The 23,962-nt window shown below is 37.7% G+C and overlaps 1 protein-coding gene across 3 annotated transcripts in view; it reads right to left on the bottom strand.

The window, feature by feature from the left end:
* The window catches only part of LOC137575645 (protein decapentaplegic-like), a 41,913-nt gene that overhangs the window by 4,733 nt on the left and 13,218 nt on the right, over window positions 1-23,962 (bottom strand). The window contains exon 1 of one of the 3 annotated variants that reach the window (XM_068288279.1): window positions 4,301-4,414. The exons of 1 other annotated variant lie outside the window; for it this stretch is intronic. The gene's annotated coding sequence lies outside the window, so the exon portion shown is untranslated. Of the gene's footprint in view, window positions 1-2,860; window positions 3,185-4,300; window positions 4,415-23,962 lie in introns of those variants that run through there. One more of the 3 variants, XM_068288277.1, reaches the window with a different exon arrangement.

Raw genomic sequence — 23,962 nt, 5'->3', positions numbered from 1 at the left:
CTCTCTCACTCACTCACTCCCTTTCTCTCTCGCTCACTCTCTCTCACTCTGTCATTCACTCAATTGCTGTGATCTGTGTGCCTGCGCGCGTGTGTTTGCGCGCTTGACGACGTGCGGCGCTCAACTGACAATGCGGCGCCCGAGCAGGGGTTCTTCTTCTCTGCAGGGCAGGTACAAAACAACTAACTACAAAAAACTACGCTGCTGCCTCTGCCTCGGCCTCTGCTAAGCTGCAGCTTCCTTTTAGACACTCTGGCCCATTTTTATGGCCCACACATAGGTTAAGGGTGAGGCTGCGGATGAGGATGAGGGTGAGGGTGAAAGGTGCATCATCGTCATAATAATATAAAAAAAATGGCTGTCCACTCTTTTACCCAAGAGGGTATTGGCGCGCGTGCGCTGCTCTGCTGTTCTCTACTCCGCTCTGCTCTGTTCCCACATCCATTTTGCACTCCCTCGACCGTTCCCATTGCAATTGCCATTCCGTGTTGCAATTTCAATCGCGGACATTGCACCTTTTGGTGTTGGCTTGACACACGATCTTTTGGGCCATAATCGGCATGCCTCATTTTATGTCTACGCTTAGAAATTTAATATACCAGAGTTGATCGCTCTGTCCCTCTCTACATTCACAATCGTCGTCGTCACAGCCCCCCCGTTCGACCCCACCCGAATTCGAGAAAAGTGGGTTCAATGCAGTTTGGTTATTAGAGAACTTTTCGGTCGTCACAATTTGTACAGACTTATCGGTTTTAGGTTTTTCTTTTTCTTTTTCCTGATTTTTGATTTATAAACAGGGCGGCTTATTACAAACGAGAGAAGAAAGAGAATACCATAACGTAAGTAAGAGGAAACTTATCTAGAAAATTTATGAAAATTATTAGAAGTATTCTATATATTTTGGTTATAGGCAATAAATTTCATAGATTTTATCTCAAGATGAGCCCAGCAAAGGAACAAAAAAGGTGAAACTAAGAGAGAAAGAGAGAGAGAGCAGCACACGTACACACAGACGCACACACAACAAATTACATGTTGTTTTTCACATAAAGATTAAAATCTTATCTTGTACTAAAAAACAAAAACCAAGAAGGGAAAATATAGTTTTGTTATATGACAGGGCGCTTGGGTGCAAAAGGAATTTTGGAAATGGTTAAAGATGGCACACGCTGGGGGGTGCCAAGAGGTCTCTGTCTTTCTCTCTCCCTGAAATTCTCATCATCAGCCATCAGCCATATGGGGGCAGTCAGCTAAGAACAGAGATCTAACAGCTCTGATAAGGCTAACAAAATACATAGTAAGGAATGATGATGATGATGGGAGGGAAAAAGAAAGGGTGAATGAAATTTTTCATAATTTTTTTTTTTTTTGGGAAAATTTTCATAAATATTTATAAATTTCAATATATATTTATGCCATGAATGCTTTTATGATTTGTTCATAATTTTCTTGTTTGTTTTTAATATGTTCCACGAATTTTGTGGTCGAAGTTGCGTGTGGCATACTATTTTGGTAACAATATTTAAGTAACTACCTGCCCCTGCCTCTGGCTCTGGCTCGGGCTTTGCGCTATGTGGCTTGTAACCAGGGGGTTTCCCCTTTCGATTCTATTGACCATGGTAAATGCATTGGTTTTTCCCGGCACTCTGTCCATTCAATATTAACCATAGAACTAAAATGAATGTAATGCAGGTTCTGAAATTCCCACAACGTATATGTGAGCAAAAGAAGGAAGAATGCATTGCAAGTCGAAAAATTTGATTGATATCTTTAATGCCATTTGGCGATTTTATAATATAATAAACTATGCCAAATATAATCTCAGCAAGTGCACCACAAACCACACTCACCCACACACAAACGCACACCAAACACACACGCACACACACACACAAAGCACACTCATACTTAGTAATGGTGATGTATCTTTTAGATACAATAGATCTCGACATAATTTTGTAATTTATGTCTCTTGGATATTGACATTTCTTTTTGTTGTGCCTTGGCATTTTTGTAATGCCGGCAGTTTTGTGTTGTTATTTTATTGTTAAAGGACTCCCATCTTTATAACATTTAGTTTATTCTTCTATCAGAACGGTACTTTAAAATTTTTTTATTGTTAACCTTAGAGGCCAACAATGCTCTCCATTGGATTCTTGGAACGAGAAACACCGTACTCAATCAAGGACAATACAAAATTATGATATATGTGGAGAAATATTTTGATTGAGCTGGAATATGGAACGATTCGTTTCAAGTGTGAGAAGAAAATCACGCCCCAATTGGAATTTTCTATATAAAACATACAGAAAATAATAAGGGATGATAATTACTAATATATTAACTTATTTATATTATGTGATTCCTTTCTAATTAGAACAAGTTCTAGTAAGAAAACGAAAAACTTTTTTTCAATAAATCAAAATTTATATAATTTTCCATTAACAAAATAAACACAAACTAAAACTTTTTGCCACTTTCTGTTCATATGTACAACTATTTGATTGTCGATCGGGTTATATGAAAAGGATCAATTTTCATTAAAGATATTTGTCACATTCCCCAGACTCGAAATACTTTGGTATCAAATTGTGCCCCCTGAATATGCATTTTATGTTGGGGTCTTTTGTGTGCAGTTCTCACAGATACAACAAGTTCATATTCGTTTTGTTGTTGTTTCTTTATACATATGTTCTGGTTGTTTTTTTTTTTTTTTTTTTTTTCTGGGGCACATTTACATAAGCTTAATGCAAATGTGAGACCCTGACAATGATAATGATAATGGATAATGTTGATTACTTAAGTTGAGTTCAGTTCAATTTGAAGAACTCAACAGAAGAAGACGAAAACTCGCACTCACCTCAGTCTTATAAAGTTTCCTATGGTTGAATGATAAGTTGTGATATATACGTATGGGTTATATCAGACTTTTCAGATGCCTGTCTGTTTTCAACGACTGACTGATTTGTCTGACACTGTGTGTGTGTGTGTATATATATTGATTTAGTTATTAATTTGTTAAGCCTTATGATTATAGACTTTAGGCCGTTACATATAATATTGATGGATTGCCGCCGCCGTCTGTCTGTCTCTGGGTCTATGTCTGTGGCTCTGGTTTGTCTGGTCTGACACTTTCTGTTCCACTGAAATTTATGACGTTTGTTATCGAGCGGCTTTGGGTTACACATACCCACAGAGGCATACACACGCACACAAGCACAACCGCGCGCTTACACACACACACACAACACACACACAGTTGGAATATTTGCACAATTTACAGCTGTTTATGGCATTTGATGAGGCTTCCGTTTTAAATCACGTTTGTGTAAATATATATATGTGTATATGTGAATTGTATATATGATAACAGAGTGTATGGAATTGGTTTTTCCTTGTATAGTTTTTTTTTATATATATTTGAATCGTTTGGCTTTTCGCTTGCGATAATTGTAGATAAAGTAGATCAAGTTCTTGTTAAAAATTTTATTGCAGCATTCAAGGCGCCGAGGGTTTTTGCTAGCTCGTGTGGTTTCTGCTGTCAGAATGCCGCGGCACATGACACACTATGAAAAACGAGTATCTAACCGATATACTCGACATTTATTTCCTTGTTGTGATTTCACTTTCTTTTCATTTGCAATTTGGTTACTTTGGGCTTTAAGCCTATGGAGCAGGCTCGTTGATTTCCTTCTTTCCTTTCTGCTGACACCACAAAAGTAATCCACATATTTTCCAAAAGTGTTTTTCTCCAAAAACAAAACAAAAAACCGAAATGTAAACGAACAAGCCAACAACAATGGAAACAAGTCGTCGTCAATATTGAATACAAAAATTTAATTGTCTTGTCTTTTTGATGATTTGTTTATGCAGATTTCAAACACAACACTTGGACATGGATAAAGACGATGTAGATGTATCTAAATCTTTGCTTTAGATATTTTGATATGCAACTTATTATTATTATTTTTTTTTTTTTTATATATATTTTTTTGGCTGTTCGAATTTCAGGGTTTCCCTTTACAACTTGTCAGTTGACATTCCATTCCAAAAAGTCGCACACACACACACGCACACCTAATACACACACGACAGCACTTATGGCTTTTGATACAAAAATTTCCAATATTTCTTCGGTTGTTATTTAAAAATTTTTGTAGTTGTTGTTGTTGGAACACGCGCTTTGTGATTGAAGAAGATTTTAAATTGAAAGCTTTTTTTTTTGTGTTGTAATTTTGTATATTTTTCTTTTTGTTTGTTGTTTTGTGTGTTTTTTCTCCTTTTTTGTTGTGTTTATTACATTTGTTATTGTTACGCCAAGTTTTTCACTTTGGTTTCCAGTTCGACGTAGCCGCTTATTTCTCTCTCAACACCGGGCCAGCAGAAATTGTAAGTATAAACTCGATCAGCGCTGTTGAACGACTAACGCCTTCATGTCTACCTGATTCAGATACAGATACTCAGATACAGTAACACACGACGACGACGACGAGCGACGACTCGTCTTCGTCGAGTTGTAGTTCGGATCGTTGTTGTCGTCATCGTCGTCGTCGTCGTTGTCGCTGCCGTTGCACTATGGTCCAAAATCCAGATTTTGTGGCATTAACTAGAAGGACTGCAGTTACAGAGTCGAAGCTTTGCACATATAACCATGTTAGGATACAAAATATAAAAAAAAATTGGAGTGATTGACCTCCCATACAGCGTATACGTAATGTGTTTTAAATCAATTTGGGATTAAAATAACTTTAGCAATTAAAAGTCAGCAACTTAAATTTTAATATTATATTTTGAACTGTTATTAATAAAAAAAAATGTTGTTTCTTGATTAAGCTATGCACACTATAAATAAACATCTTTGGTTTTATTTTATATAAGATATTTTCGACAATTGCTTCTAAAATAGATGATAATATAAATTTACCTCGAAAAACTCGGAAAAAGTAATCCTAACATAATATAATTAGAGTGAACAGAGTGAGCAGCTGACTAAACACCTGACTTTAAAAGTGTGCCAAAATTTCATGCGTGCAGTAAAAACAAAAATATTTTTATATTGGATATATTCAAAGTATTCTGTCCAACAAGAAATTGTTTAAATACGATTTTGTTTTAACAAATTTTTGGATTAATGCCACAAAATGTGGATTTTGGACCATGGTGCGTTGGTTGAGACTTTGACTTCGACTTCGACTTGAGAGCAAATGTCTCTCCCTTCATTTGATACTCTCTCAAAGTTTTCATCATCATCATCGGCATCATCATCATGATCATCTTATTCTTCCGTTGTTCATCATTATTATCATGATCTCGTCTAGCGCCAGTTTCCCAGCCAGCACGACGTCAAAAAGTCTCCTTTACTCTTTCACTCAATCAAACTGAAATTGAGTGCGAGTCCCATTGCGTCGACGCTGCTGCGGCGTTAACGCCGCTGCTCACACAGACGCACACAGAAGGCGCAGTTAATTGGTCGATGGCGCTACAGCGGCTGCTGCTGCTGCGTCGACGTCAACGCAATTTTTGAGTGCAAAGTTATGAACTTGGGCATAAAAGATCTTAGGGAACAGCTTAGGAAATGTCGCAAGGATTTTCACATATGGAAATGGCGTATAAGAAAATCGTATGGAAATGACACAAACAATTTCAACTACATGTCTACACTGTTAACCCACATAAATAAAAAATAGTTTTTAAAAACCATTCAATAAGAATCTTTAATTCAATTATTGAACCTTTTTGTGATAAGCTTTAAACTATTACTTACATATATTTTTTTGTGCTATCTTCTAGAACTATTAAACGGAGAATATGTCCAATAGGGGACTAGTCCGTTTTGCTTTTGTGATCCCAAGTTCGAAATAACAACCTCAACTCAATTTACTCTGTCTTGAGGAGAAGTTGCACGAGCCAAGAGGTATAAAACCAAACTGTCTCGTCTTACAGAGATCTTGCATTCCTGGAGCTCTGGGAACTCACTGCCAGCCCAGTCAGCGCCAGCCAAATAAATGATCATAAGATTCTATACAGATCTACACACAGACACGGCATGGATCCGGATAAGCCCAAGACTAGAGTGAGTGAGAGCAAACGAGTCGAAACAGTGTTTTTTTCTCTTTGTTTGATTGTTGTTGTGTTTCGTCGTCGTTTTTTAGAGGGTCTCTGTGTATGTATGTGTGTGTGTTTAGGTAACGAAATCCTTAACAACAACAAAATGAAATCAAAAAGTCGGGAATTAGTATAATTTTATTGGTTGGCAAGAGGTAAAACAGTCAGAGGCGGCCATAAGAATGACACTCTCTGGCTCTTTCCCACACACACACACACAGAGACCCAAAGCGAGTAGCACTAATACAAATGCAAATACATCTAAATGCACTTTAAACTGCCTTCTTGTTGGTGTTGTTGTTGGCCCTTTTTTTCTCTTCTGTTTGTGGAGATGACTTGGCTCTGACTTCACTTGGCTATGGCACACCCGCGCAGGCGCAGCCAACATGACTGCCTCAAAGGTCTCTCGATCATGATGATGCCGCAGTCGTTGTTGTTGCTTTTGTTGTGGTTGTTGTTTTTTTATTTTTATTACCATCGAAGCAGGTGCTGCAGACCAGCCAAGACGACGCTGCCTCATTGTGGCCAATAGGTGGAGCTGCTTTGGCTAAAATAGCCAAACACGCAAAGCCCAAAATGATGCACGTTTTGAGCGCGCCAATTTCTTTAGTTACTCGTGGGTATATTGGTCAATATGGACATTTACTTGCCTTTAGACTAGCTATTTATCTGTTAACTAGTTAGTATATATTCTTTGAAAATAAAACAACGACTGCTGACTTTATGTACCTCTTAAGAAATGGTGCAAGTTTCTTGGCATCGAACTTGTATGGGGACTTAATATCTTTTGGAATTGCCAATTGGGGCTGCACCACGTTTCTTTAAGTTTTGAATCGAAGGATCTACCATTTGCCGAGCTGGTGGATGCGATAGTTGATTTTTCAACAACTTCTCAATTCCGAATCACTTTTTTTCCATAAGCTAATTTTTCTATGCCAAATTGGGAACGGCAATTCCTAGTAGAAAGTAGACTGCGAAAAGTAATGCCCACCCCAAAAGAGATGTCTGTGATTTGTTGTAATGATGTAAAATAAATGAAATTAGGTCGACAAACATTTATTTTATTCAAGAGGTCACTGCCTGATTGCCTCATACTCGGTTATTGGCATTCGTGTCCTTGATTCTAAAATGGTTTATTAAGTAAAAACTGTTCAATGCCTACAAAGTGCTTGGATAAGTCAGTTATAATCTCGAGGGTATTTTTCCAGTCTAGATCAGTTTGAATTGCAAGTATGTTTTAGTTGCATGGTTTAAGTTATTATGTATTTGTATTCTTGTTCTTTGGCCTCAACTTGGCAGCTTCTCCTGCGTTTCTCTACCTCGCTGACTGGCGTCTTGAATAGTCGCGACCGTTGTCTGAGTCTGGGATAGTGAGTCGGTGGCTGGAGACTGGTCAACTTAAGCGTTGCCAGACATTGTGGCTTTCGTCTAGCTCATAGGTTTGAGCTCTTCTTTATGGTCATGGCATGGGTTTGGTTTGCTGGCGCCAAGGCTGCTTAAGTAGCTGCTGTCGTTGGCTATGGCCGATGCCTTTGTTCCTGTTCTATTCGGTTTCTCTTTTTCTTTCACTTGACGCCTGTCTGGGCATCATATTTCGCAGTAATTTGTCAGATAGAATTCTATCCTGCCAACCGGAAGGGATAACAACTTGTTATTTTGGGTATTTGTTGTCCGCGTTTAATGTGAGCCATGGTCCGTCACTTCTTTATAGCAAATCTCTGTCGTCGCTTTGGCTACTTCAATGCCCAGCCTTCTTTGCGCTCCAACTACCAAGTGATTCATGCCCATTGGCGGAAGAAAATGAAGAAAAAAAAGAACCACACAAACACAAACACACACACACACCACAACATACACATACATAGAGAGAGCAGAAGAAGGCGGCTCCAAAATGCCAACGATGAGTAAACTCTCCAAAGATCCTTTTGTATGTTAATCGCCGGAGCCCAACAAAAGCCGCCGCCTTCTGTTTGTCTGTTGGTTGGTTTGTCTCTCTGTATGTCTGTCTGTCTGTCTGTCCGTCTGTGTGTGTCTCCCCCAGTTCCATCTTTGTCTGTGTCTGAGAGTGTATGCGAGTGTTGAGTTTGCATGTATGTATGTATATGTGTTTTGTCTCATTCTGTGTGTGCTCCTCCTTCGTTTTGTTCATTCTTTTGCCTCAGCTCCCTTCCTGCTCCCTCTCCCACGCCACATTGGGAAAGCGAACAGAAGATACAGATTCTTGGACAGCTCTCAACTTTTAATGGCATTTAATTACCTTTCTGCTTATCGGACCACCAGAAATTTTGTAGTGCTATCGTTTCTGTCGTTCTTCCTTTGATTTTTTGCAGCCCTGGAATGCTGGCCTGATCCTAGGACCTTCACTTGGCCCGTTCACCAACGTCGTCGCGCCAGTTGCCCGGCGCTACTTTCACTCCAACACACAAATCCATTATCAGCTGCACTTCATTTATCAACTCTCGGCTCATTTATAACAACCTTTGCCAAAAAAACCAAACACACACACACACACATCACACGAAACTCCTTGAGTTCTCTAGCCTGGCGGCTGTCTAGATGATGACCACATGCCAGGCCTTTTGCCATTTGCAGCCTCTCAGCAGGATCATGATCCTTTTTTCTTGTTTCTTGAAGCTGGTTTTGCATCCTCCGTTGTTGTCCCTGGGTCGCAACGGGGGCATGAGTTAATTGTCATCCTATAAAGGAGGCTGGACGAGAATGACGTTAAGGATATGCAACTAAGCAACTACAGGGCGAGGAAATTGAGTTAATTTCTAGGCAAGAATCAAACTCAAGAGCGAGATGCTCAATTAAAAGGGAATCTGATTAAATGAGTTTCATTCAGTTTAGCGTAAGGGAAATGCTTTCATTTCGATTGACATATTCAGTTGACTTCTAATTCTTTAGCTCTGATAATAATATCTTGCTTATATATAAATGATTATCTTAGATACAGCAACTAATTAGGAGTTAGGGTTTACAAATGCTAAGTCGTTTGATTTTTTTTGCCCTTGTATTGCTAACATGGTTAACCATGTATCTAAGCACTTCCTCATCCATAATAAGCCTTCAGAGATCCTTTGTTCATTGACTTTCATGGGTTTCAGCTAATCAATTACCTTCGCGTTAACCTGGTAACAATGCGGCTTGGCATTGGCACGTGGACATCAAATTGAGAGCCTTTCACTCGGCCACACTGTTGGCGTGTTTTCAATTTGATGGAAAGGTGACAGTCAGTCATTCAGTCAGTCTTTCAGCCATCAGGCTGACAAAACAACCAGTAGAAAGACAACAGGAAGACAAAGTAGTGGAAGAAGAATACACTACAGACTTCAGAGTGGACAATTGTCCAGTCAATGTATCGAATGAGTTCGAATTGTTGCTTGACTGGCTCAAGATGCTTGTTTTTGGTTTGGTTTTCGTCTTGTCTTTTGTTCAATTAAAATGTTATTATTGTATGTAGTTGTTGTTGCAGTTACAGTTGTTGTTGTTGTTGTTGCTGCTTCTGCAACTGCAACTACAACTGGGGACTCCAAGTCTAAGTTGCATTTTGTGAAAGCTGATCCTTGGGCAAACAACAAACGACAAACGTTTTGTAAGAGATATATATATATATATAGAGAGAGAGAGAGAGAGACAGTGAGAGATCTGAGAAGCGGGAAGCTGGAATCAAGGGAAACGGGTCGCCGTCTTGATCTTGTGGTAATTTGATGCTGCCGCCTGATGTTTCTTCTTGTTGTCTCTTGTTCTTTTGTTGTCAACGGCAGCGTTTTGTTTGTTTATAGAGTGGATAACAATGCCACCACTAACTGACTGACTCTCTAAGTGACTGCTTCACTGACCATTAGCCTGTCCTCCGAGCCCTGAGCCAGGACAATATGCCAGCTTGTAAACGCTTGATTTATGCACTTTTGATGGAAACCCAATATCGGTAATAACAAAAGAAACAATATAACAACCAAGTAATAATACTGTTTATCCATTTTCTTTTAGGTTTTTTTTTTTTTATTAGCGCCATTCTGTAATTTGTAAGACCCAGGCTGCGGGAGGCTTTTTACACTGAACGAAATTTGTACATTTTGTCATAATTTACAAATTGTTAAAACAATTTCAACTACTTAATTCGAAAAGGCTAAGTAGACTTTGAGTATGTCCATGGATGAAACTTGTACTGTTAATATTATTAAGGAATTGAATTGTTAAGAAAGTCAGCCTTTAGAGAGTTTTAAGACTCTTCAGTCTCCTTATTTTTAGAATTAGTCTCTTGCAAACTTAACTATTTTTGGCGCTCTGTGTATAGATGTTGTATTTATTGTGTTGCAAGTTTATGTAAGTTAGGTCAAAGTAAGAGAATTTTCATCATAATCTTTGCTATTATCGTCATCATTGATCGATACCTAGCCACATGGCGAGTTCCACTTGCACTCCACTTTATGGAAACAGTTTGAATTCAAATTAACACAGCAGGCAGTCCTCCCCCCTTGGCCCCTTCCTTGGGTATAGGCATTAAAAGTCAATTGCAATTAAGTCGTGGCTTTCCCCTTCCCTTATCTATGTATATTTTCTTGTTTTCTCTAAGTTCCTTTTTTTTTTTTGGTTGCTCTGGATATGTGTGAAAATATCAAAGGTAGAAGCTCGAGGCCTTCAAGTGGGCCACAAATCACAAATCAAATCGAGAACCGAAGCAAAGTCCAAGCGCCATCGATAAAACTTAATGGCCGCCCATAACTGTTAAGTTGAATGGCTGTTGCAGGTGCCACGCCAAGAGCCCAAAAAAAAAAAACAAATTCTTGAAGATGGAAAATTGCAGCACCATCAGCAGCGGCAGCGGCATTCAAATTTATTACTAATTAGGTGTGAATTGTATTGCAACAAAAAGGTGGCAACAAGTGCTGCAGCATGCAACATAATCGAAATGGGTGCTAATTGAATGGAGGCCTTTGATCTGACTATATCTCTCCGTCCTCTGCATGTCTATTTATTTACAGCAATTGTAAAACACAACACAAATCGTGCATAAAACAAACAAATTGAGAATTTTCGGCATGGCCAGGTATGGGTCCTAGGTACCTAGGGCAGGGGTACATACATCGTTTGCCATGGCACTTCATGTAATCGCCCAGCAAATGGTTTTATTTTTCCAATCCGTTAGCTGCACATCAAAATCATCATTAACACCGTTAAATGGAGCTCGACAAAAAACTAAAGCAAAGTGTCAAGTGGCAAGGAAACATCAAATTTTATGATTTCATAAATATTTAACTCTAGATTTTGAAGTTTAAACTTCCAAAAATGGAAGGTTTTTTTTTTTGGTACAATCTGTAAAAATTGTTGTTTATACAAACTTTCCCAAATATCGAAACGAACACATTAATTTACTTTGACTTCGATGATGTGTTCTTGTTGTTGTAAACACACTTTTCAGTATTTTCAGTTGTTGTTGTTGGTTGTGTTGGTGGTTCGTCGAGCTATGCGGCTATGTTGCTAGTGTGATGTTTTAGTTGTTAACACATAAACTAATTGTAATGGCGCAATAATCGCCACTTACATAAAATGTTGCTTAATATTTATTGTTGATTTTTATGTATTTGGTATTTCATTTTTAAGTAGTTTATTAATTTAATTGCTCTCACTCGATGTGTAATAATTTTATGAGAATAAATTGGTATTGCCATCATCAATAAACAGTGATCAAAGAGTGTTGGGAAATCGTATAAGAATTGCCCATTTAGCTGTAATAAGTGTTGAGAACTGTCTGTGAGTTAATTTTACAAAGTTAGCTGTAGTGTTTTGAGTTTACCTTAAGCCAGTAATTGATTTATTTAAGACAATTGTAAAACTTAACACAAATTGGTAATAAAACATAAGGATCAAAGTCAATTATAGCATCGAGTTTTGCTAAACTTTTATATCATATCTTATGAAATAGATTGACAGAGTGTTGAAAAGTTAAATAGCATAAAAATGTGCCAGTGTTGGAAAACTGTCTTTAATTCTATTCTATAACAGATTGACAAAGTGTTGTTTGTCTTGTATTTTATTGCAATTGGGAGAGATTTACATGTTTTGTGTGTATGCGCACTTTTCTAAAACGTAAACAAAATGTTTAAAAAGTCAAATTGGCCGATTGGCAAATGGATAAACCTCGCATATTATGCGATTCGTTGGATTCAAACCGCTCCTAATTCTTGTGAAGAACAATCGAAGTAGCAAAAACTCTGTGCCAATTTGATATGGTTATTTATGCGCCAGACCATAAAGTTATGTTACATTTTCCATACATGCATATGTAGAATGCGATAGCTTCAGATACTTTACTACATCATATCAAAATGATCGTAAAATATTCCATCTAAGCATCTGCGAGTACGCACCTTCCAACAATCCAAACAAATTTTTGAATGCAAATGCATAGATCGAGGTGGAAACATTGTTGCCAAGATGATAAAATTGTTTGAGAGAATCTGTCACCTTGTCGCTATAAATTCGAAACACAGATCCAAAAACCGCAACGCAAAGACCCAAGTGGGAAAAGAAACACACACACACACACAAACGCACACACTTCTCTGGGTGTGGAAGGAAGGCATTGAAGTCTCGTAAATTGTAAACAAAAATTATTGCAACGATTGCCAAATTAAGTGCAACCGCAAAAAATGAAATTCAATTTTGTGCAAAATGCAATTTTGTTTGTTTGTTTTACCAGTTGTTGTTGTTGTTGCTGTTGTTGTGGTTGCACACAAAATTGAGATACAACGTGGCCCAAAGTAGAGAACTAGAAGAAGAATTAGCCTTTCACGTATTTTAGTCTATTTTTAGGTCTTTTGGTTAAAAGTACGTTGTAACTTGTTTATTTATTAGCATTTTGTTTGACATTGAAAATAATTTATAAACTTTGTCTGCACAATTTATAAACTGGATCGGGCCTACACATAAGTATTTACGCGATTTTCATTCATAGGGAATTCATTCCCGATTCTTCTCTATTTTCCTCCAGCCTTATTATGAATGCAATTGCCTTGAGCTTGCACAGATGTTTGTGCTCTCGAGCAATTTAACTGTAGGACCAAAAATGGTTAAAGTCATTCATGTCAGAACCCAAGCCAAAGAAGCCGCAATTGATCAGTATGCAACATGTTGCATGAGGCAGCAGCCAGAGTTGGAGCCACAGCCAAAGTCAGAAATCGAAGCAGCCGCAATGTTGTGGCAACAACAATTGCAGGGGCAATTGCTATAAAATGTTGCCAGCTGGCATCTTGTAAATGCAACGCATGACAATGAACAACGAACAACTGCTCCTCCCCCCGACCATCTTCGGTCCCCCAGTCCCCGTCTTATGTCCCGTTTTGGTGCTGGACAAGAGTTGGGAGTGAATGGCCCGGCCCACAGTGCGTATGAATGAGAATCGAGAATGGATTTGGAGAAGATACCAGCGTGATTGTATTGCCAAGTCCATCGATTGGATGGGGCAATGGGGCATGGTGTGTGTGAAATCATTGAAAACTCACGCATCACGCACGCATCTCGCATCTGACACAATCTCTTCTAATTTCGCATGCAGCCGCTGACTTGGACTCAGGACTCGAGTGGACTGGACTGGACTGAAGAGACTCCTCTCGATTGTCAGATCGCGTGCATTGGTCATATATGGCATTGGGGCGCGCATGGCGCACGTTTTAATTAGGATAATGAGTTGTTTCCGGGCCTCTTCTCATTGAAAACTCTGACTCCTCAGACTATGGAGGACCAGTTGCAACATGTGACCATAAATGGCTAGACCATGTTGGAATTACAAATCGTTGTAAGTTTAATTAAAAATTAATAAATTTATGAGTTGCCATTCGCATTAGCCATGCCAATTGACTGACCAACAAACCAACCAACCAACCAGCCAACCAGTCAACAAACCATCTACAACAATGCCACGAATGTTGCCATGTTGGTTTCTTCTTCTGGCCTCTCCATTGATTTATGGCCCTAGCCTGGAGACTCGCACAGATCACTGGCTCAAGTCAGAGAGAGACTATCAGGCGTCGACTTACTATATGCTGTGTACATATGTACACATGTACATACGTATGTGTGTGTATTATTTTTTGTTTCCATGTTATACTCCTCTTGTCCTGGCGCTGACATATAACAACCGCAAATGTTTGAACTTCAAGGCGCACCGCATACCAATGATGAGTGATGTGCCCTTTGGCTACTTCAGTTGCGTTGACTAATTACCCAAACGAACGAATGAACGAACAAACGAACAATGGAACGATTTTCCAAAATTCTGCATATAAAATTAATCAATTTAAATGGGGGAATACATTTTTTAAAGGTAATTTAACATTAATGAAAGTAAATGATACTGAAAATACTTTCTTTTCTGTCTTTCTTATAGGTAAAATATAATCACAATTCAAATAAACGTCATTGAGATCTTATAAAAGGTTCAAATGATTCTAAAATCTTTCTTTAGAATATACGTATATTCCTTTCTAATATGAAATACAGCAAACTGAAGCCTTTCTATATACATTTCTTCCCATGCAACCACGGTTAAAAAGTGGCTCATCGTTGGTGGGCTTCGGCAACATGACCAAAAAAACAATCCAAAAAGAAGAAATACATCTTCAGCTCTTTAGAGAGGAACATTTTTTTTGGTGGACGCCCAAACAAATACCAAATATTAGCGCTTACCCTTTCAACGCTTATATACTGTATGGCGCTAAGTCGGCAATCTCTGGGATCTATGCATGGTCTCCGGAATTGAAGTACGTATGTATGTATGTATGTATGTATCTTTCGGGATGGACTCGTTGGCACTTGGTGTTGATGTTGTTTAATTGCCTTAGCTGAAAGACGTACGCATGTCAAGTACAAATCAAAGCGAAAATCGAAATAGATACAGATACAGATAGACTCGATTCGATTGAGATCGATACAAAGATACATCTCAAATGGGGTCTGCGTTAATTTTTTTGTTTATTAAGCGGTAAATATCAAAGTTGAGCATAAATCAAATGTTAGCTTGTACATATACATATATATATATATACGTATCGATATAGATACTTGTACTATAAGTTGGCCTGATCGTGTTCTTGTTGCTGTTTCGAAACTTTTTTCCTCTCTCTCTCTATGTTTTTTTCGTTAATTTGTACATTCTACAAAATGCAACTTATATCTTTGTATCTCACGGTCTGTTTGTTTGTTGGTTGTTGTTGGTTGCTTGGTGCTTCTAGTGTTTGTTTGTATAGCCGGTGTAGTACGCTCACTTGCCACTGGGTTCTGTTTAGTTTCAGTAACCATTTTCCAATTAACACAAAACGCGTGTTTTTCACCTTAATTAATACAAAACTTTTTATCAATATTTGCAATAAAAAATCAATCAACAGCATTTGCAATTAATCAACATCAAAAGCCAAAGGCAGCCAAAAGACGAAGAAAAAGAAGAAAAAAATCTAAAACAAAATCGCACCTGTTCTCTTTCTCTAGTCAATATACTTAGTAGCCATAATAGATACAGATACACTTTACATCTATATGTATGTATATATAGATTTCAAGATTTTACCTGTGTATAGAAGAATAACAACATCAACAATTAAGTATTTATAAGAAGAACAAGTTGCTGCCACGCGTTTTGCGTTTTTCGGCAATTTTCCAGTGAAAAAATGAATTTGTTCTTGGCATTTGTATATATTTACTAGTATACAAGTGTACATATACTTAGATATACATACATATATTGTAGTAGTTTTGTAGTAGAACTTGACCTTTTCCGATTTTTTGCCATTCCAGGTATTTTGCCCCCCACAACAGCAGCGGGATACATTTGTTTCCCCTCATCATTCTCAGATGAGAGCATTACAAATATTAGCTTATTACGCTAGATTCATATGAAATTAGGGAGTACCTAGGAAGGGAAGATGCAAAAAATTTATTTTCACTTAAGGTAAACACATTTGGAAACACTTTTCTAGAAATTATTGATTTGTGAATTGCTTTAATCTGATTTAATACATACATACATATGTATATATATTATAAGTATTTCCATGAACTATCTCTTTAGCTGCGTTTTCAATTGATGTGATGCATATAAGCAATGAATATGCAAAATTTTAATAGCATTTGGCATGAGATTTCACACAGAATGATGTTTTCCATTCTATAATTTTATATCATTTGATCGGTCTGGAGGGTTTTATTACAAAACAGATTTTGTATTTTGGAAAATTTTTCATGTTCATTATATCCTGTCAATTTATATTTTAAGGTTTTATTAATGGGAATTAGACCAATCACCTTAATGATTGAAATTTAGACACTATTGAAGTATCTTTAATATATTTTCTTTATAAAGTCTATAAAAATGTGAATGGTTTTAACAAAGTTTCTACAAAGAAAGTAAATTCTAGTTCAAAGAACTTTAGATAAAAAGGATTTGCTGGGAGGATAATAATTTAAATTAAAAGGATTTGCTGGGAGGATAATAATTTTATTAGCACTTCAACTCAATCGAAATTGGGCGAATAATAAATCTTATTTTTTAAGTTTCATAAATATTACAACTAATACCTTTAATTTTAGGTTTATTCTAGACCTTAGATTCTTGCAATAATTTCAAGGTATGTGTAAATAATTTTGTGCTGGGTACATTCAAGTCGGTCGACTTATTGACTTTCCAATTATTATTTAAATTTTATGATAAAGAAATTGTTGTGTTGTTTTTAAATTCATTTCGACAAAGATTTAAATAGGATTATCCCAAAATAAGTTTTTGTTTCTCTTGGCCATACAAAAGTTATAGATTTCATGGAACAGAGTCCAAAAGTTTTGAACAGACATATTGAAACATTTTGCATTGTGCATTTGTTTTTCATATGGGAAAGAATTGTATCTATATATGTATGTAATCCATATTCAAACAGAAATGTTTGATTATTGTTCATTTCGGTTTATTTAATTGAACTATTACATTTTGATGTCTATTCACTTGACTGGACTTGACCTTTCAATGTTACATACATCGTAGTGTATCGGTTGTGCCTGAATTGTCGCAGTTCAAGCATCTGTTTCTTTTTTGGATCACCAAACATCTCATAGTCTGTTGCATTGTTCCACTTATGGCCAAACTTTGGATTAACCCTCCTACACACCTTACGATTTTCCCTCTCCGTCTCACTCTCGATCGGATTCTATCTCGCTCGCATTCACATCGACAAGTTACAGGCCAAGCGTTGAAATTAAACCAAGTGCATTAATTTATTACACAACAAACAGATTGCTTCGCAAATCAAATGAAAATTTACGGCGCATGGAAAAGATACAGAAGGAAAAGTGCATGGCAGCCACACGGCGGACTCTTGGGCATAATCAATACAATTTGCGCTTTACGCCTGGCTGGCAAACGACAGGCCAGAGAGGGGATCATAGGAGAGAGAGAGAGATAGAGAGAACGAGGGAGAGACGCCAGGAACGATCACTCTAGACAGACAAGACGGCATGTTGCCTCTGTCCGTTGCCTGCCTCTGCAATGGCCAACTGAGCATGGCCAACAAAATGCTCGAAGAGTGGCGCTCGTGCGCATCCATCTAAGCAGACGGGTGGATGGTCTTGGGGCAGGAGAAGTGGCAAGATCAGAGCAAAAGGAGACTTTTTGCTGATAATACACGCATGCCACCCACCATTGTGGCAACCTAAAGTGATCGTGCCCAGCATAAAGTGCTACATTTAATTGCGCGCCAAACCAAAAACGCACCCCCCAACCAGCCCCAACCCCACATCGCACTGCTCCTCTGCTCTTTTGTGTGCTCGGCATGTAGCGCACTTAATATTTATTGTTTATTTACACAAGCGCGTTTAATCGCAAAGCGCAAACGCGCAATTGCCCAAAAGAAGGCCCCCTAGCCATCGGCATCGCCATCGCATCGTCACCTCTTTAGAGTCCAGAGTGTGCCCCCTGGATCAGAGAGCATTGTGTGCGAAAAGTTTACCTTAATATTGATTCTAGAGACACTGAAAGACGGACACCAAAAGAATTACATAGAAATAGAGAGAGAGAGAGAGAGATCGTGAAAGAAGCGTGGGAGGAAAACCGTTTAAAATTTCCATGGGTTTTTCTTCTAATTCGTTGGGTTTGATTTTTAGACAGAAACTGCCCTAACACAGTGGGTCAAAAGTTGACAAAGTAAATACGAAAATTATGTATTTAGCTTCCAAATTTTGCAACTCTTACTCTCCGATAAAATCTTTTCTAAAAGTCCTCCTCAGATGAAAATCTATTCTTTCTTGAAGTTGTCAATCATCTAATATTAATGGGCCAATTATTATGTTTGGTTTGGGTTCGTCTCTTTTTGTGTTTATTTTATGCCCACATTGAATGGATCACGATGATTGTACAGAAATTAATTGAAATATCATTCGCATGCCAATTTTTTTTCGTTTAACTCCTTGGGCCTATTTGTCCAACTGTGGTCTGCCCCGAAAAAGAAGAAGCAGAACTTTCATTAAATTGACTATCGACAAATTTGCCTCTATGGGATGGGTGGGATTCTACCTTATTGCGTTTCAATATTTTGTTTTGTGAAAATCTTGTGTATTTTGTTCGCACAGGCTCATTTAATTGCTAATTTATGGTGTTGTATTAGAAAACGGGCGACTGAAACGCTGGAAGGGGATGTGCCAAGGGGGGGAGCTTAGATGGGCATTTCTCATTTAGTCAGGTAGCAAGGCCCCTTCAAAACATTCTTTTTTTTTTTCGCTCTCTCTTCTTTTTGATAATTGCTCTGATTTGTTGGTTTTGTTTGGTTTTTGAATGTGTTTTTGCCAAATCAATTTTTGCAACTTTGTAGCGATGCATGCAGAGCACAACAGAGGGTGAGATAGCGGGGGAGCGGAACCGAAGGGGTACAGCGAAACATAAATAAACAGAAAATGAGAAAATTCAAAAATTATAGTATCCAAGTATCTTAAAGATACACACACACACACAACATACGAATCAGGGATTTTTCCCACCAAAAAACCAAAAAATTGTTACATGTCATAACTTGGTAGAGGAAAACAGAGACACTTGAGAGACCCGCAGAGAGTTCATTAATTATGCAATCAGAAGTAGCGGCTAGAGCGATTTATAGGCATAAATGTAAAGATGAAAAATTTGCATAATTCCTGGAAGGCCCCGACCGACATCGTCATCGATCGTTGTAGTTGTCGTGCCGAAATCTACCATATAAAACTGAGCAAGAGAAACAGAATGAAAGGGTGAAAGAGAGGATGAGGAGGAAGAAGGGGGATAGAGAAATATGCCTGCTCAAGTGGCTTAATAGCTGGAGAAAACAAGTGAAGTTCAACAGTTTGGAGAGCACTCGAATCCGCCGTCGAAAGAAAACACTCCAAGGAGGAATCACAGTCGTCGTAGTCGTTGTAGTCAGAGCTCGGGAATCGAACTCATAACCGGGAGTTGGGGGAATCTCCCAGCTCAGTTGTTGTGATGATGGTGAAGATGATGATGATGATGATGCCTAGCCACGGCCTATTGAAAATGAAAATAACTTAATGCAAAGAGGCAACGACAACGTTCAACTGTTCATGAGCAAACAACAGAGGCAACAACATGGCTTAACTCGTTGGCTTCGTTGGCTCTTAACGAGGCCGACATCAAACAAAACGTTGGACCACAGACCAGAAACAGAGAGAGAGCGAGAGAGAGAGACCAACTGAGGCCGGCTAAAATCTTAAAGCTGGTCTTTACTCACTGCTATGCAAACAATTCCTAGGCAACAACTGCAACAACATGGCATCTTTACAAGTGTGTGTGTGTGTGTGAGTGTGTGTTACTAACATTTCACTCAACATGCTGGATTGTGGTCCAAGGCATAGCTTAACAAGAAATTAATTTTACTTTAAAAAGTATCGACCCAACAGTTACCCTTGATCTACTTCGACCTTATCATTATCAAAGTTTTCCAATGAATCAAAATGCTTTTCAATATAGATTCATCCTCATTCTGGAATCCATTGATCTATCCATCTTTACTCAATTCTTGAGTTATCTATTTACAGGGTGTTAGCACCCTTGCTAGCATATGCCAAAACCAGACCGCTCGCTGGTAATGTGAAAAATGTTTAAATCAAATATTGACCAGAACTCGAGCCTCGAGTCCAGTAAGTAAGCAAGTACAAGAACATTCAGAGCTCTGGCGAGGTTGATGATTTTTCAATTTGGGTTTTGTAGTTTTCCGCTGCGGTGGCGGAGAAGCGAGAGATAGGCCATGCAAAGCAACTCCAACTCACTTTAAAACAGTTCATTTCTTTTGTCAAGGCTTCGGACTGTTGGCTCATTGTCAGCCGGACAGTAGTTGGCCTTTTACATTTTGCCGCTTGGTAAATGTCGCAGGCAAACAGCTACCGCTTGTTGCTTCTGACTGCTGCTGGCCCAACTTGGGGACAAGATAAAATATTTAAACATGTTTAGTGATTTGCTGTTAAGTAGTGGGTAATGCACAGCAGAGATGATGCGATGATGATGATGATTGTGGTTATTGCTGATCTTCAATGCCAGGGCCAGGGTGAACTTTGCCCATCGGACAATCGTCAGGTATGAATGATGACAGCTTTAGCGCTGCCGACGATGATCAACGATTGGGGCAAACCAAGGGAGCGTCTGTGGCACAGGCAGAGGTAGCATGCCGCCCCAATGTTTGTTTATTTATTTGCTTTTAGCTGTTAATAATTTATGTAAGAGCGTGTGGGCACTTGGAAAATAACAAACATTTGGCTTCTGCTTAGGTTGCCCCCTGCCTCAGCCTCAACCTCAGTATCTGCCTCCTGTATTTGCCTCACCTTCATCTTGTTCAATCTATCTTCTAGTTGTACGATTAGCAAGGAAAAATTATGATTTTGAACTTCGATTTGGTTGTGCCCATCTCTCTCTCTCTCTCTCTTTCTCTCTCTCTATCTCTCTATTAACATTGGTAATGAGCTTTTTAAATGCATTTTGTGTGTTTGTGGAAAGCATTCAATGGCTTTCCCACTTTTGTCCAGATGCTACGTATCCGTGATATTTGTTGAGCCATTGATTGGGTAACTAATACACATATTTAGATTGATGGAAGAAAGTAAAGGCATGATACTTTCTTTTTAGTTTTGCTTAATGAACAAATTAAAGCTTAAAATTGAATACCTTAAACTCAAGACTAGTTCAAAACACTTAAGGCATTTAAAAGTTTCATTCTTGACAATAACATTTCAACTGACATGAGCCTGAAAAATTACTAAATAGTCAACTAACTAAGACTCCATAGGTTTAAGCTTAATATATATTAAATCCCATGTCCATTAACCCTTATTCGAAGTTTGAAGATATTTCAATTTCTGGAATACATTTCAAATCTGTTGTTTCTGCTTTAAAGTTTTCTTTTATTTGAAATTCATCATATGTTCTACATCTGATAGCAAAGATTTGAAATTGTATTTAAGATGTATACGAGATGTAAAATCATTATTTCTCACTCGAGATCTATATTGCTGAGTGATTTCGATTTCTCATGAAGCGTTTACTCTGCCAAATTCATCAATGCAACTCAAATTCGAAAACAAACAATTAATTTTTATGAAAAAAGAACCAAAAAAAAAAAAAAAAAAACATCTATCGAAATATGCAGAAGAATTTTTTCTTTGCTAGCTGCCCAAAATATAATACTTACAAATTGTTCAAATTCTATTCCCAGAAATACACTTTCAATTAATTTTCACCTCTAAACACACAAACACACACCTACACACCCACCAAAATTCAAGAAAAAAAAAGTATTTCCCAAAACAATTGAAATCACTGCGAAATTTTTGCAATGATTACGTGAGAGAGAACATATAGCAAAAAAGCCCAAAAAATAAGACTACAACAAATACAAACGAAAAAAAAAAACAGGTAATATGTTTAACTAAAAAATAACTAAAACAAAGCAAACACAGTTTGCAAAAAAAAAAAACTAGAAAAAATTGAAATAAATAAACTCAATGCAACAATAAGTAAATATATATCTATATTAAGTAGCCGATTTAAACAAAAAGCGGAAAAAACGGCGAGAAACAAGTGGCATAAATGAGGAAAGAAGTCTGCGGCGGTTCATATAATAAACAAATTGAAAACTGGCAAAAGAATTGCACATAGCGTACTTAAAACATAAACAAAAGGAGCCAAACCAAAAACCAAAAAAAAATCAGAGAAAACATAGGCCATAAAAATTTCAGAGGCACTTGGAATAAACGGCAACTTGTTTTTCCACCAATAGACAAAATGCCAAAAAGAAAAAGAAGGGGGAAAAGAAACAGAGCAGAAACAAATGTAGTCATGGGAACCGAACCAAAAGATATCCTGTAAATTTTTAACGAATGTTATCAATTAGTTCTTAGAATAAGAATAACGTAAGAATAGTACTGAAATCTCCGAGTCAGATCGAAGCGACAAAGGGCTCTTAGGATTAGCTGATGCATCCTTATGGATGAGTGCTATAGACTTAAGAAGTGATATAAGGAATATTTATAAAATCGAAGTCGCATTAGCGAAGCTCCTTATAACTTTCACGGAGGATCATCAATTTTCTCCTCCGAATCACCATCTTAGCCCAAGAATCATGAATAGTCTTAGAAAATTCAATAAGAATGTCCAACGTCGATCTCTTTTACCCTCGAATCCTTTTTTAACTCATTGCATACAAACATGATTTTGATAAGTTATATCTTACTTTTTCAAAGTTATATTATGTTAATAGAAGTATAAATACTATGAAGTAACCTTATCCAGGAAAAGTTCATATCAAATATTTTTTTTTAGTAATTGAGTCTAATTAACGATACTTTTCCTCTGTAAATAAGGGCCAATTCCAACATACAATTTATGTTCAACAAAAACTGAAGCCATCTAAAGTAACCGAGATAATGGAGTTTTGTATATTGCTCGAATTCGATCTACCGAATATACCATAGATTTATTTAAGTACAGGGTATACTGAATTGATATTTATGTATGTACAAAGTCTGGGAAAAAAAGGCGAGAGAGAGATATTGAAGTCGGCTGCTTTTCTCAGAGAGATGATCCCTTGCTGTGATTTTTATGCACAACAAGCGGCTGCAGAAAAAAGAATTAAGAAAAAACATTTTTAATCGAAACGAATTAATGAGCAGCGCAGAAATCGAAATATTTTTTCCTCTTTTTCTTTTTGTTGAAATCGTTAAAAGAAGCACACGCCTGTCGATGATGATGATGTCCTGCAGTGCCGAGCACAGATACAGATTCAAGCTAAAGATGCAGATACAGATAGAGTATCTTCACAATTGGCCTAACCTTGACCAAGCCGCCCAGCTGGGCTGATACTCATGATGATGATAATGATGATGAGGCAAACTTTTGCTACACAGTATTCGGCCAGTCAGCCACCTGTAAACGTCTTTGCCAACAGAAATCTGTCTAAATATTTGCCAATTGATTTGTGGTCCGATGCTGTGTGCTGTGTTCTTGGCGATTTGGGCCCCAAACGTAGAGAATGAACGTGTTTCCGAGGCCAAAAGCCAGAAGAAGAAAAAAAACACGTTAAAACATATTGCATACATATGCGCGTTGTGCCGGCCGGCAAAATGAAAATCATATGTACATATGTATCTGGGAGTATGTATGTCTCTGTATCTGTATCTGAGAGAAGGCATCTTTCTTTTGGCGCTGCTGTTTTTCCACTGCTCACCAAAAAACAAAAAGAAAAATTTATGTCTGCTCATTAGCATCAACGAGCGCGCCTCGACTGGTGCAATTAACTTTTCAAAGTATTTCAATTATTTTAATTTATCCATGAATTTGGCT

This window comes from Drosophila tropicalis, unplaced genomic scaffold, assembly GCF_018151085.1.
Source record: "Drosophila tropicalis isolate 14030-0801.00 unplaced genomic scaffold, ASM1815108v1 contig_586, whole genome shotgun sequence".
Classification (NCBI taxonomy): Eukaryota; Metazoa; Arthropoda; class Insecta; order Diptera; family Drosophilidae; genus Drosophila; species Drosophila tropicalis.
The sequence above is the reverse complement of the archived record's forward strand: the minus strand, read 5'-3'. Positions and strand labels throughout refer to the sequence as shown.